At 34.5% G+C, this 13,753-nt stretch overlaps 1 long non-coding RNA gene across 2 annotated transcripts; it reads left to right on the plus strand.

Annotated features, from left to right (window-relative positions):
• The first annotated feature begins 4,179 nt into the window (after nt 1-4,179).
• On the plus strand, nt 4,180-7,264 carry LOC145820196 (uncharacterized). 2 transcript variants are annotated; one of them, XR_014361362.1, is made up of 3 exons: nt 4,180-4,512; nt 4,699-5,001; nt 5,439-7,264. It is a non-coding gene; the product is annotated as an uncharacterized LOC145820196 (long non-coding RNA). The 2 variants fall into 2 exon arrangements; XR_014361363.1 differs by having other exon boundaries at nt 4,699-4,890.
• Nucleotides 7,265-13,753: the final 6,489 nt, after the last annotated feature.

Below are 13,753 nucleotides of genomic sequence, written 5' to 3' on the forward strand. Positions count from 1 at the left end.
TTTAATTATATTAATTAACAAGAAGATCAATATAATCATGTTTTCTAAATTTTAGGAAATGTCAATAAATTTTACCGTTATTCTTATTATATATATTTTTTGTACGCAATAGCTTATCAAGGGAGAAGTGTTCACGATGTTTTTTTGTACCCCGTTATTCTTGTGGCATTTCAGAGTCCGTCAAAAAGAAGAGACTCATGAAATGTAGGCAAATGATTGAATTATATTTATTTTAAAATAAATAGATGTTCTATTTATAGTTTTCATACAATTTTATAACACAAATGTACGTCAAATATATAGCTATTGATATTTGATTAACTTATTTTTTAAATATGATTTATTTTATTGATGAACTCTACAAAATGAACAGTTCAGATTACATAACATTGATCTGTCTATATTATGGTCTAGACAAATTTGATTGGGAAATTTGATCAAAACTCTTTCATAATATTTTTTTCTTTTAGATAGTATAATAAAAAATTTATACATTAAGAACAAACACATTATAAATTTTGCCTTGAAAAAGACAACACACATCACTATCATCAAAATATTTTTAATGACTAATTTCATATTTAAAATTTTAAAATAGTATAATTTTTTACTTAAATATTGATTTTTAAATTAGCTTTTTAAGAATTCTCTTGTCAATATTTATCAAATAAAATCCATGTTGACCATAAAATTTAAAAAACAAAAAAAAAAGAGTAAATTTCTACTGTCGAAACTAATGTCAACAACAAAATTTTATTGTAAAATTTTAATAACTAAATAGTGAAATACTGTTACTCTCACTAAAGAGCATAGTTATTGTAACTGTTATCGCCACAAATAAAAATATTGAATAAAAAATTGGATAAATTACAAATATACTCTCTGAGGTTTGATTAAAATACGGATCATCTCTTGTAGTTTTAAAAATTACATTTCACCCACTAATGTTTCTAATTTCGTAACAAATCGTCCATTTTATTAATAAATCATCAAGTCAGTTAATAGTTTTTAATGATGTTAAAAATATATTTCAATTAATAATTTAGATAATTTTATTATTGTATAGGAGAACAATTATGAATTTCATTTTTTTAGTTAATTTTGTTAAATAAAAATATTCTAATAATGAGGTATCACTACAAGAAAACTGGGTATATGAGACGGAATTATTTGCGACGGCACACTTGCCGTCTCAAAAAGTCACTTTTTGCGACGGCAGAAAATGCCGTCTCAAAAAAGCAGAGTATTTGCGACGGCATCATTTGCCGTCTCAAAAAAGCAGAGCATTTGCGACGGCACTAAATACCGTCGCAAATACTCTCATTTTTTGAGACGGCAAATAGTGCCGTCGCAAATGCTCTGCTTTTTTGAGACGGTAAATGGTGCCGTCGCAAATACTCTGCTTTTTTGAGACGGCATTTTTTGCCGTCGCAAAAAGTGACTTTCGTGTTTTTTTTTAGTTAATATTTTTAAAATTTTAAATATTTTTTTAGATGTACCTTACTTAGATGTATCTACAAAATAAAAAAATTATGAAAAAATATTTTTAAAAATTAATAAATACATAAAAATACAAAAAAATGTATTGAATTATTGTATTTTTGGTATTTAGTGAATTTTTAAAAGATTTTTTTTACAATTTTTTTAATTTTTAGGTGTATTTATGTTAGGTGTGTCTAAAATTTTAAAAAATACTTAAAATATTTAAAAAATTCAGTAAAAACAATATAACACGGAAAACAAGAAAGTTTAATTTTCTCAAAAGAGTTTTTGGAAAACTCTAACCTAGCATAGTGATTGTGGTTTTGAGATAGCTTCATATATATACAGTCACAAAATGGTTTGAATAAATTCAACGGTATTTGTCTGTCGCAAAAAAAATTGAAAAAAACAATGTCGTCTTACTCTTTTGATATATCATTTCTCTTTTCATTCATTTTTTCATCTTCCCGTCTCTCTGTCTCTATCTCTCTCTCTCTTCTCTTTATCTCTTTCACTTATCACTCTTCTTTCTATGTCTGCCTGTTTCTCTCTCTCATTATCTCTGTGTCTCTCGCCTATCTCTCTTCTCTCTATCTCTCTCATTTCTTTTTTCTCTCTCTCTCTCTCTTATCTTTCTATCTCTCTCTATCTCTTTCGCTCATTTCTCTTCTCTTTCTGTCTCTCTCTTTTTCTGTGTCTCTCTCTCGCTCATCTCTTTTCGCTCTATTTCTCTTTCTTTTTGTCTATCTCTCGCTTATCTCTTGTTTCTCTCTCTTTTTCTATCTCTCCATCTCTCTCTCTCTCTCTATCTCTTTTTCTGTCTATCTCTCTCTTCCTGTCTCTCTCTCACTCATCACTCTTCTCTCACTTTCTCTCTGTCTACTTGTCTATTTTTCCCTCACTATGTTCGCCTTGTTTACTCTCTTACTCCCATCTTCTCTATTTATCGAGCTCCTTCTCGATTTATCGATCCACTATAAGAAAATACACTTTTAGCAACCACTTTGTCTATCTTTCTCTCTCTCGCTCATCACTCTATCTCTGTCTCTCTCTCTCTCTCTATCTCTCTTCTTTATCTGTCTCTCACAAAATTAAAATATTTTTAAAATATTTAAAAAATTGATTTGAATTAAGTTTTGAAAAGAGTTTTGAATTATCTGTCTTCTTTATTTATTGAGCTCCTTTTCGATTTATCGATCCACTACAAGAAAATGCATTTTTAGCGACCACTTTGTCTCTTTCTCGCTCATCATTCTGTCTCTTTCTCTGTCTCTCTATCTCTTTTCTCTATTCGTCTCTCACTCATCTCTCTTTCTCACCACCCATCTTCTCTACCACATTTACCACTACTGCAAATGCCATTTAACTACCACCACTCTTCTCTTTCTCTCTTTCACTCATCACTCTTCTTTCTCTGTCTGTTTGTCTATCTGTCTGTTTGTCTGTCTGTCTGTGTGTCTTTCGTTCATCTTTCTTCTTTCTATCTCTCTCATTTGTCTTCTCTCTATGTCTCTCTCGCTCATCTCTCTTCTCTCTATCTCTCTCATCTCTTTTCTCTCTTTGTTTCTCTCGCTCATCTCTTTTTTCTCTCTCTGTTTCTCTCGCTCATCTCTCTTCTCTCTCTCGTTCATCTCTTTTCGCTTTCTTTCTATATGTCTCTCTCATATCTTGTTTTTCTCTATTTTTCTATATGTCTCTCTATATCTCTTTCTCTCTTTATCTCTTTCTCACTTATCACTTTTCTCTCTTTCTTTCTCTCTCTGTGTCTATTTGTTTGTCTCTCACTCTTTTGTTTCTCTCTCTTTCTCTCTCCACCACCGTTCCTAACCTAAATGACTTCCCGGACCTCATCCTCCTCCTCATCCTCTCATTTCTCCCCACTCTTGATGCCATTCGAACCACCTGTCTCTCTCACAAATGGCGAAACCTGTGGTTCTCTCTCTCCTCTCTCAACTTCGAGTACCCTCTCTTCCCTCCCTCCGACTTTCCCTCCGACACCCGTCGTCTCTTGGGTAGGTGAGGATGGAGGGTATGGTGAAGAAATATCAGCAAAAATTTAGAAAAGTCGTCTTCTCTATCTGTCTATCTCTCTCTTTTTCTCTATGTCTGTCTATCTCTCTCTTTTTCTCTATGTCTCTCGTCCATCTCTCTTCTCTCTATCTCTTTCATATATCTTCTCTCTCTGTCTCTCTTCTCTCTCTCTTATTTTTTTCTCGCTCGCTCTCTCGCTCATCTCTTTCTGTCTGTCTGTCTCTCTCTCTTATTTATCTATTTTCGCTCTTTTTTTTTTCTCTCTCTGCCTCTCTCTTTGTCTATATCTTTTCACCCATTTTTTCATCTTCTTCTCTCTCTTTTCTTTCTCTCTCTTATTCATCACTCTTCTCTCTCTCTCTCTGTCTATTTGACTCTCTCTCTCTGTGTCTCTCATTTATTTATCTCTTCTCTCATCTATCTTCTCTCTTTTTCATTGACCATAAAAAATTAACTTTATTTTAATGAAAAATATTATTCCTACTTTTACCAAATAAAAAAAAAATAATAATTTTTTATTCATTAAAATAAATATAAAACAAATAAATTTTTAACTTTACCAAATGAAAAAAAAGAATTCATCAACTATAAAAATTATTTTAATAATTTTTTATTTTAATAAAAAATTCATTAACTATAACATGTGTGTGTGTGTGTGTGTGTGTGTGTGTGTAGGGTTTTGTTTGAGAACACACACAACACAAACACAACAAGCCGTCTCCTCTCCTCCTGCTCGCTCTCTGTCTCTCTCTCCATCTAGGGTTTCGCCTTCCTCTCTCTCTCTTTCACACAACGACGGCGCCGATCATCCGTCACCGCCGATCCTCCCTCACTCCCGATCCTCCCTCACCGTCGCTCGTACCTCACTGTCGATCCTCCTCCCTTACCGCCGCTGCTGCCTCCCTCTCTCTCTCTCTCACAAACGACGTTGACGGTTGCTCGCCCCTCACCGCCACTCCTCCCTCACCGGCGATCTTCCCTCACCGCCGATTTCAAAGGGTATCTCTCTCTCTCTCTCTCTGTGTCGGGATTTCGGATATAGGGGGTTTTCATACACACACACACACATATATATATATATACATCTGTGAGTGTATATAGGGGGGTTTTTGATCTGTTACATATATATATATATATATATATATATGATCTTTTTTTTTTTCTTCATCTGTTTTTCCCATACAGATCTGCCTAGTACTGCTACTCATACCAGCCTCTTTGCATCTGTAACTAGAAGAAAAACCCACATTAGCTTTATGAGATTGATCGATCAATCTGCTATCAACAATCAATCAAAGCTTTATCGATCGTCTTGGTTGAGGCTTAAATGTCGCTTTTGAATCAACTCTTCAACAGAGGCCTCCTTGGCGCAAAATGGTCAGTCTAATCTCCCTCTTCTATAAGAGACCCAATTCCCCTTTTCTGATTCAGATCTCAATTCCATTTACTTCACTGTAATTGATAGAGAAGATCTTTATGTTTGGTTTGGTAATTTTCCTTTTATTTCATCTAATTTGCTTTTGTCAGCTCATACCTAACATTGAATTCCTGGTGTTATTATAATTTCAATTGTTGTTCTTGATTTTTAGAAAATTCTGAATATAGCCATTTACGTTTTGATTAATTGTAAGCTAAGCAGATGCACTAAGCACGGCTCCCCTGCCTTCAATTTTTGATCCAGTTAACATCACTGTTATGATAATCACATATTCAATAGCATATCCGTAATATTGTGTTATATACCATGAAATGAACTTTTTTATCTTTTCTTTTATGTGTACTGATATTTTTATCTATTGTAAGCTACTAATTTTATCTATTAAAAAATGAAAAATAATGTCCAGCTTAGTTACAGCTTGGAATATGGAGAATTGTAAGCCAGGGAGTCCCATACAAATACTAACTTTTCTGTTTGTCTTGGGTAGCATTTGTCGCTAGTTCATGGAGGCTAATGTTGACTGAGCATTGTCTGGAGTTTGCTTGATGGTCCAACCAGCAGCATGTATGGAGTCAAATGTTGATTGAGGCTCTCTCTGTGATTCTTGGAAGTTTCTGTTGAATAGCATGTAAAAGGTGAGATAAAATAAAAGTGAATGAAATATAAGTTAATATAAATGATAAATAAGTGTGAACATTACACAAAAATGTTTGTTGGTCCATCACATTAATCAACATTGACTTCATCTTTTTGAATGGTTGTGGTTCTGTACAGTACAGGTTCTGTGAGTGTTTGTTTTTTACAAAAGAGGAATACAGATATTAATCTATTACTGATGTGTGTTTTCCCAGTTCCATTGATCATTGCACTTGAGTTGAGTCTGTCTTTGTTAAAAGCCCATGTTCACTCCTCTTTTGTACATGTGGTAATTGATCTATGCTGTACTTGACCATATCTTTTTAGACATTTTTCTTTCCTTTGATCTTTGATTGATGCCATGCCACTGACTGCTTCTTCTAAGTTTCCTGAATGTATTCATTTTTATTTTTTTGCTATTCCATCTTATCTTGTAATACCACTATCTTATCATAACACTCTCCTCATAGCTACACATTATTTGAATAGATTTCAGTGTGTGGACAGTGGGTTACTGGTCTCAATAGATTTCAGCACTATTGTTGTTTACTGGTCTCAATGTTATTTTGGTATCAACCATTACTCCAGTCTATGGTTTTGTCTGCTTTCTTCCATACTGGGACAGAAGGGTATGTTTCCTATCTTTACGTTGTGGGCGAACAAAATACTTCATGCTTTGTAAGTAATTGCATTGGAAAGAACCAAATCATGCACCCACTGCCACTCAGCATAGGAAGATGGTCTACTGACTACTCTGCCTCTTTGCACAGTGCTGATTTAGGGAACAGTTTTTACCTCTTTGGGTTAAGTTTTCAATCACCAAGATTTATAGGTTGAAGGATATATATATATGTGTGTGTGTGTGTGTGGGTGTGTGTGTGGGTGTGCGCTTTTTTCCAATTTATGTCTATAAAATATATTTATTTTATTCTAGTGCAAGAAAAATAGTCATACATTATTCCACCCACCTTGTTCTTTCCTTAATGTTGTCAAAATGCTGTTGTTCCTTGAATGATAGCACTTCCTTTCCACATTTTTTATAATAAAAAAAGAAATGGATAAAAAGTAATAATCGTAGCACTCTATTTTGAGCTTATATTTCCACTACAAATAATTAGAACTTCGCTTTTTGGTGGGAACCGTGCTACCAGATTGTTGGTTTGTAGGGATTTGTGATTTTTGGAATCTGGATCATTGTAATTTGTTGCTTTTGGTGTTTCATTTCCTTTCTCCAATCTTGTTGTAAGGTGTGCAAAACTAATGAATACTTCTACTCATGCTACTAGGACTCCATGAAGTTACTGGATACCCTATATCATTTCATTGTTTCCTTTGTTCTATTGGAGAATTAATTGAACAAAGAAGGAAAGGACTGTTTGGGTCCTTTGGGATGCTGTGAACAGTGCCTTCAGAACAGTACCTTAAGATCAGGTTTGGTTGAGAAACTAAATAAGAGGAAGACTAGGGATTTAGTGCTCACTTTAGAGATTATATGAGCTGAATGATTAGCTGAATAGTTTCACATATCAAAGAATAGAAACAACAATTATTTAAAATGTAATAATTTGTTTTTAACATTCGTTTATTTCTTTAAAAAATGTGATTTGTTCTTTATTATTTAGACATTTAACCAGGTCTGACATTGTTATTTCCTCATTATTATGTTTGTTTTTTTGTTCATTTGGGCTTTTGGAGGTGATGATTCAGATGTTGGATCCCCCAGGATTAATCTCACAGCAACAGCAAAATCAAATCCTCCTGTAGATTCTCAGTCATTTAGAGTGTCTGACATTCAATTAAATATGTTTCTTTTAGATTTTATTTTATTATTTTATTTTTTTTAGGATTTGGGTGAATTTTATAATTTAAATATGTTTTTATGAACATGTACAATTTAATTGGTCTTTGTAAAATAATGAATTTGATGGTTTGATTAATTTTTATTTTTATTTTCTGTTATGACGTTTTTGTGAATGGAATGTAAATAATTAGCTCTTAGAGAGAGAGACGGCACCACCGTCGGAAAAAATAGAAAATTTTAATATTTTTATTAATTTTGTTACAGGGTTTACTTTTTGCGACGATATTATATGTCGCAAAAATAGAAATTTTATTATTTTTTAATATTTTTTGCGACGGCATTACACTGTCACAAAAAATAGAAAATTTCATTTCTTTTATACTTTTTGCGACGGCACCACCCGTCGCAAAAAACAGTGTTTTTTTTTAAAAAAAAAGACTATTGGCGACGGTGTTTTTTGCCGTCTCAAATAACGTTTTTAGCGACGGTAAAATAGGGCCGTCGCAAAAAAATAAGAAATTTCAAACGTTATTAGCGACTGTACGGTACCGTCGCAAAAAGGTAAAAATGCCGTCGCAAAACATTAGCGACGGCACTTACCGTCGCAAAAACTCTTTTGCAACCCCTGCAGTTGCGACCCCCCTCTTGCCGTTGCAAAAAGTTATTTTGCCGTCGCAAAAAGTATTAGCGACAGCAGTAGCAGTATTAGCGACGGTATTTTACCGTCGCAAAAAGTCAATTTTTTTGTAGTGTATTTGTAATTTTTCAAATTATAAGAGACAATCTGTATTTTAAGTAAATCTCAATGGATGTATATATAATCTACCCATAAAAATTTATTAAAACAGCAAAATGATAGTATTAATGCAATAAAATTTATTGTTTCTTTAAGATAGAGTATCAGCAAACAAAAGACAAATTAGATATTGTCATAACAAATCAAAATAAAATTTTATTGTTACTTTTAGATAGAGCATCAACAAACAATCCAGATGATGGATTAGGGGGAAGCTCATACCCATATCTTTTTCTTTAAAATATTTGAATTTGAGTGTTACTCAAATCTTTCAGTTTTTGATAATTTTTTGTTGAATTTAATTTTGGCTTGATTAGAATGTAATTAGTTCAGGATTGGGTTTTTCTTATTGTTTTAGATTTTCTTTAGTATAAATTGAGATGTACGTCTTAGAGCAAATTTGTTGATTTTAGAGAATTAAAAATATTGTGAAAGTTTGCTTCTTTTTTTTTTCTAATAAAAAAAGAGAAAAAGTATCTATTTTTATCTAATATTCATAATTATTGTTTGTATTTGAGTGTTAATCACACTACCATTCCATACATAATTAAGGGTTGGTTTGAGATGTTCTAAAAAAGTGTACTTTTTGACTAATTGGCTTATATGGGTTGAGTTTGGGTTGGATTTGATGTGATGTGTTAGAGAGATTATGTGATTTAAATAAGATGATGTGACTTAAATAGGATAGTGACTTTTTGACTTTTTGTATTATTTAGTTTATGCCAAACCAACCCTAAGTCTCAAGGTGTCATTGCATATGAAAATTATAAACCATCATGTGGGGACATATTTTTTTGGTAGTCCACGTGGCCGAAGTTGTTAATCGAGGTGCCACGTGGGCGGACCATGGTACCGATATATGGTGTGGTAATACCGGAATCTGAGATATTTGGATAAAGGACTAGAGTCCTAGATGACATCAAACTACCTATTTGAATAGAGATGGGACTCTTGAGGAAATTCATCTTAATTTGAATAGTGTAAGTTGTTATAGATGTTATCCTTACAAATGATAGAGTCTCATAAAGTAAGACTTCTAGGAAAAGTTAGACACTGATCATTATAAAAGTAAGGCACTCTCGTGGGTCTAAGGTATGTTCTTATTTAAGTTCTTTTTTGTGAGTTTAAGCACAATTTCCTATCTTTGGGATATATTAATTACTGACTTGATCGTCGGAGTGCCCTCGGGTGGAGGAACCACCGCTGGATTCTCATCTTCTTGTGCAGGTGTTGGGCTTAATCTATTTTGTCGGTACTTTACAGCTAAGTTCCTTGTGTGGTTGTGTAGTCAAAAATCAACACTCACAATTTGGCGCCGTCTGTGGGAACTTAGTAAGGATAGATAGCCAACAACGGACAGGAAATGAGAATTGGGGACAACATCCACAGTGAGGACACTACAAGAATTTTCACTTTTGGCGACTAAATTTTTAGTCACCAAAATTCAATTTTTGGTCGCCAAAGGGTTTCAGCGACTAAATTATTTGGTCGCAGAAGTAGTCGCCGAAGAATTGTCGATAAAGGTCATTATCGACTAAAATTATTTTAGTCGCCAAATGTATTCAATTTCCGACTAAATTTTAAGTCGCCAAAAGATTGGACATTAAATTAAATTAGTACATTTTCCGCGACCAAACTTTTAGTCGCCTAAAGTCCCACATTCTTAGCTATTAAAATTTTAGTCGGCAAATAATTCTTGTTTTGGCTACTAAAAAACTGGTCGCCTAAAGTCCTACATTTTTGCTACTAAAATTTTAGTTAGCAAAGAGTTCTTATTTTGGCTACTAAAAAATTGGTCGTCTAAAGTTCCACATTTTTTGCTACTAAAATTTTAGTCGGTAAAGAGTTTTTGTTTTGGTTACTAAAAAATTGGTCGCCTAAAATACCACATTTTTGGCTACTAAAATTTTAGTCGACAAAGAGTTCTTGTTTTGGTTACTAAATTTTTAGTCAGCAAAAGTATTTTTATTCTTTAGCTTTTTTTTAGTTACGAAACATTTTAGTCGCCAAATGTTTGATTTTCTTTTGGCTACAAAACTTTTAGTCGCTAAATGTTTTTTGTTTTTGCTACAAAACTTTTAGCCGCACAAAGTGTATTCCCAATTTCTTTTTAGCTACTAATTGTTTAGTCGCCAAAAACATGATATTATGTTTTATCGCCAAATTATAATTTCTCCACAACCTATCTATATTCCATGCAATCTGTAATATGTATATAAACAAAATGATACATACTATCAATCATTTCACAATTTGCATCCATATACAAAAAATAAATAACTTTAAATGTCAAAGTCCATACAAACCAACAATTGTCCAAACTAAAATAATAATTCCATACAAAATATATCATACAAAAATCAAAGCCCTCCATATACAAAAAATACAATTACTACCAAACGAAATTACTATTTGGTAGGGTACAAATTACCATCGTAATCTGTACCATGACAAAAGGTGATATATGTACCATGACAAAAGTTTTTCTATAGACCATGACAAAAGGTCATATATGTATGCCGACAAATAGTCATATATATGTACCACGACAGAAGGTGATCTATGTAACACGACAAAAGTTTTTCTATAGACCATGACAAAAGGTCATATATGTACGCTGACAAATGGTCATATATGTACCATGACAGAAGGTGATCTATGTACCACGACAGTCATTATCTGTTGATTGCCAAAAGTTTTCTGTATCAGTAATACTGAACTACACAAAAGATGAGGACGACAAAAGAATTATATTAGTTCTATACAAAAGTGAAAATTCTTCTCCATACACCAATATGGATTATCCACAAGTCCACACAACAAAGCCATCTACAAAAAACAAAAAACAAAACAAAAAACAAAACAAAAAACAAAACATTAGAATTAGTTACAAAATATCAATTCAGTCAGCCATAGGGAACATGTTCTAACATGCATTTAAGGTAGAACAATCGAAAAATGTCTTCTTGGAAATAAAAGAAAGTGTGTGTATATATATATATATGTATGTATCATGCAATGTTTATTCCAACCAACTGCACAAAAAATCTAATATGTAATTTGTTCATCCTATAAATATATAAAGGCAATTATTAGAATATGTAGATGTTAATTTCATAAAGTTGTCGCTTTTTGAACTAAGTGTTGCGAGTTTTTGACTAAGTATAAGGCGTTTTCGGCTCAAACTCCAAGCCTATGGGCCCTAATTATATTCCGTCAGTTGTCATAGGTCGTAATTGTCATGAGGAAGCAGTTTATGAGAACCACATGGTGGTTCGGGGGCTGTTTTGAATTTTCACCATCGAAACGCCGTTTTTCAAGTAAGTTTAAGGCGTATTCGGCTCTAACTCCCAACCTACGGGTCCTAATTACACTCCGTCAGTTGTCACAGGTCGTAATTGTCATAGGAAAGCAGTCCGTGAGAGCCACACTATAGTTCGGGGCTGTTTTAAATTTTCGCCCTCGGAAAGCTTTTTTTTGAGTCAGTTTAAGGCATATTCGGCTCTAACTCTCTACCTACAGGTCCAAATGACATTCCGTCAGTTGTCACAAGTCCTATTGTTATGGAGAAGCTGTCCGTGAGAGTCACACGGTGGTTCGGGGGCTGTTTTCAATTTTTACCCCCGAAATGCCCTTTTTCGACTAAGTTTAAGGCGTATTCGCCTCTAACTCCCAACCTACGGGTCCGGATTACATTCTGTCAATTTTCATAACTTCTATTTGTCATGGGGAACCTGCCCGTGTGAGCCACATAGTGGTTCGGGGGCTGTTTTGAATTTTCGCCCCTGAAACGCTCTTTTTCGACTAAGTTTAGGGCGTATTTGGCTCTAAGTCCCAACCTACTGGTCCGAATTACATTCCGTCAGTTGTCACAAGTCCTATTTGTCATGGGGAAGCTCTCTGTGAGAGCCACACAGTGGTTTGGGGACTGTTTTGAATTTTTGCCCCCGAAATGCCCTTTTTCGTGTAAGTTTAGGGCGTATTCAGCTCTAACTCCCAACTTACGGGTTTGAATTACATTCTGTTAGTTGTTACAAGTTCTATTTGTCATGAGGAAGCTGTCCGTGAGAGTCACACGGTAGTTCGGGGGCTGTTTTGAATTTTCACCCCCGGAATGTCCTTTTTCGACTAAGTTTAGGGCGTATTCGGCTCTAACTCCATACGTACGGGTCGGAATCACATTCCGTCAGTTGTCACAAGTCCTATTTGTCATGGAGAAACTGTCCGTGTGAGCCGCATGGTGGTTCAGGGGTTGGTATGAATATTCGCCCATGGAAAGCTCTTTTTTGAGTAAGTTTAAGGCGTATTCGGCTCTAACTCTCTACCTACTGGTCTGAATTGCATTCCATCAGTTGTCACAAGTCCTATTTGTCATGGGAAAGCTATCCATGAGAGTCACATGATGGTTCAGGGGCTGTTTTGAATTTTCACCCTCGAAACGCCCTTTTTCGGCTAAGTTTAGGGCATATTCGGCTTTAACTCCCTACCTACGAGTCCGTATTACATTCCATCAGTTGTCACAAGTCTTATTTTTCATGAGGAAGCTGTCTATGAACATGACACATGGTGGTTCGGGGGCTGTTTTAAATTTTTGCCCCCGAAATGCCCTTTTTCGACTAAGTTTAGGGCGTATTCGGCTCTAACTCTCTACATAGTGGTCCGAATTATATTTCGTCAGTTGTCACAAGTCCTATTTTTCATGGGGAAACTGTTCGTGTGAGCCACACGGTGGTTCGGAGGGCTGTTTTGAATTTTGCACCCAAAACACCCTTTTTCGAGTAAGTTTAAGGCGTGTTTGGCTCTAACTCTCTATCTACCGGTCCGAATTACATTCTGTTAGTTGTCATGAGTTTTATTTGTCATGGAAAAACGGTCTGTATGAGCCTCACGGTGGTTCAGAGGCAGTTTTGAATTTTCACCTCCGAAACGCCCTTTTTCGAGTAAGTTTAGGGCGTATTTGGCTCTAACTCTCTTCCTACGGGTCTGAATTACAGTCCGTTAGTTGTCACAAGTCCTATTTGTCATGGGGAAATTGTCCGTGTGAGCCACACGGTGGTTCGAGGGCTGTTTTGAATTTTCGCCCCCGAAACGCTTTTTTTCGAGTAAGTTTAAGGTGTATTCGGCTCTAACTCTCTACCTACCTGTCCGAATTACATTTCGTTAGTTGTCACAAGTCTTATTTGTCATGAGGAAACTGTCCATGAGAGCCACATGGTGGTTCGGGGGTTGTTTTGAATTTTCGCCCCCGAAACGTCATTTTTCGACTAAGTTTAGGACGTATTCGACTCTAACTTGCTGCCTATGGGTCCGAATTACATTATATAACCCGAGTTTTTCTTAAGCCCGAGATTATTAATAGTTCCATTATTTTAATATAAGAACTCAAGTACAATGCCTTCTCTCTTTTCTTTTATTTTCTTGTTCTTTTTAATATTTTTCCTAAATTGTCCAAACACATCTTGAGGTAGCTCAAGAATAGGTTACTATGCCAATAAACCTGAAATTTAAACTTTCAGTCTTAAGTTATTAATAAAATTATTAACTTATTGACGAGAACAAATGCTCAGCA

The sequence above is a fragment of the Camellia sinensis genome, chromosome 2 (assembly GCF_055761805.1).
Source record: "Camellia sinensis isolate YWXY chromosome 2, ASM5576180v1, whole genome shotgun sequence".
NCBI lineage: Eukaryota > Viridiplantae > Streptophyta > Magnoliopsida > Ericales > Theaceae > Camellia > Camellia sinensis.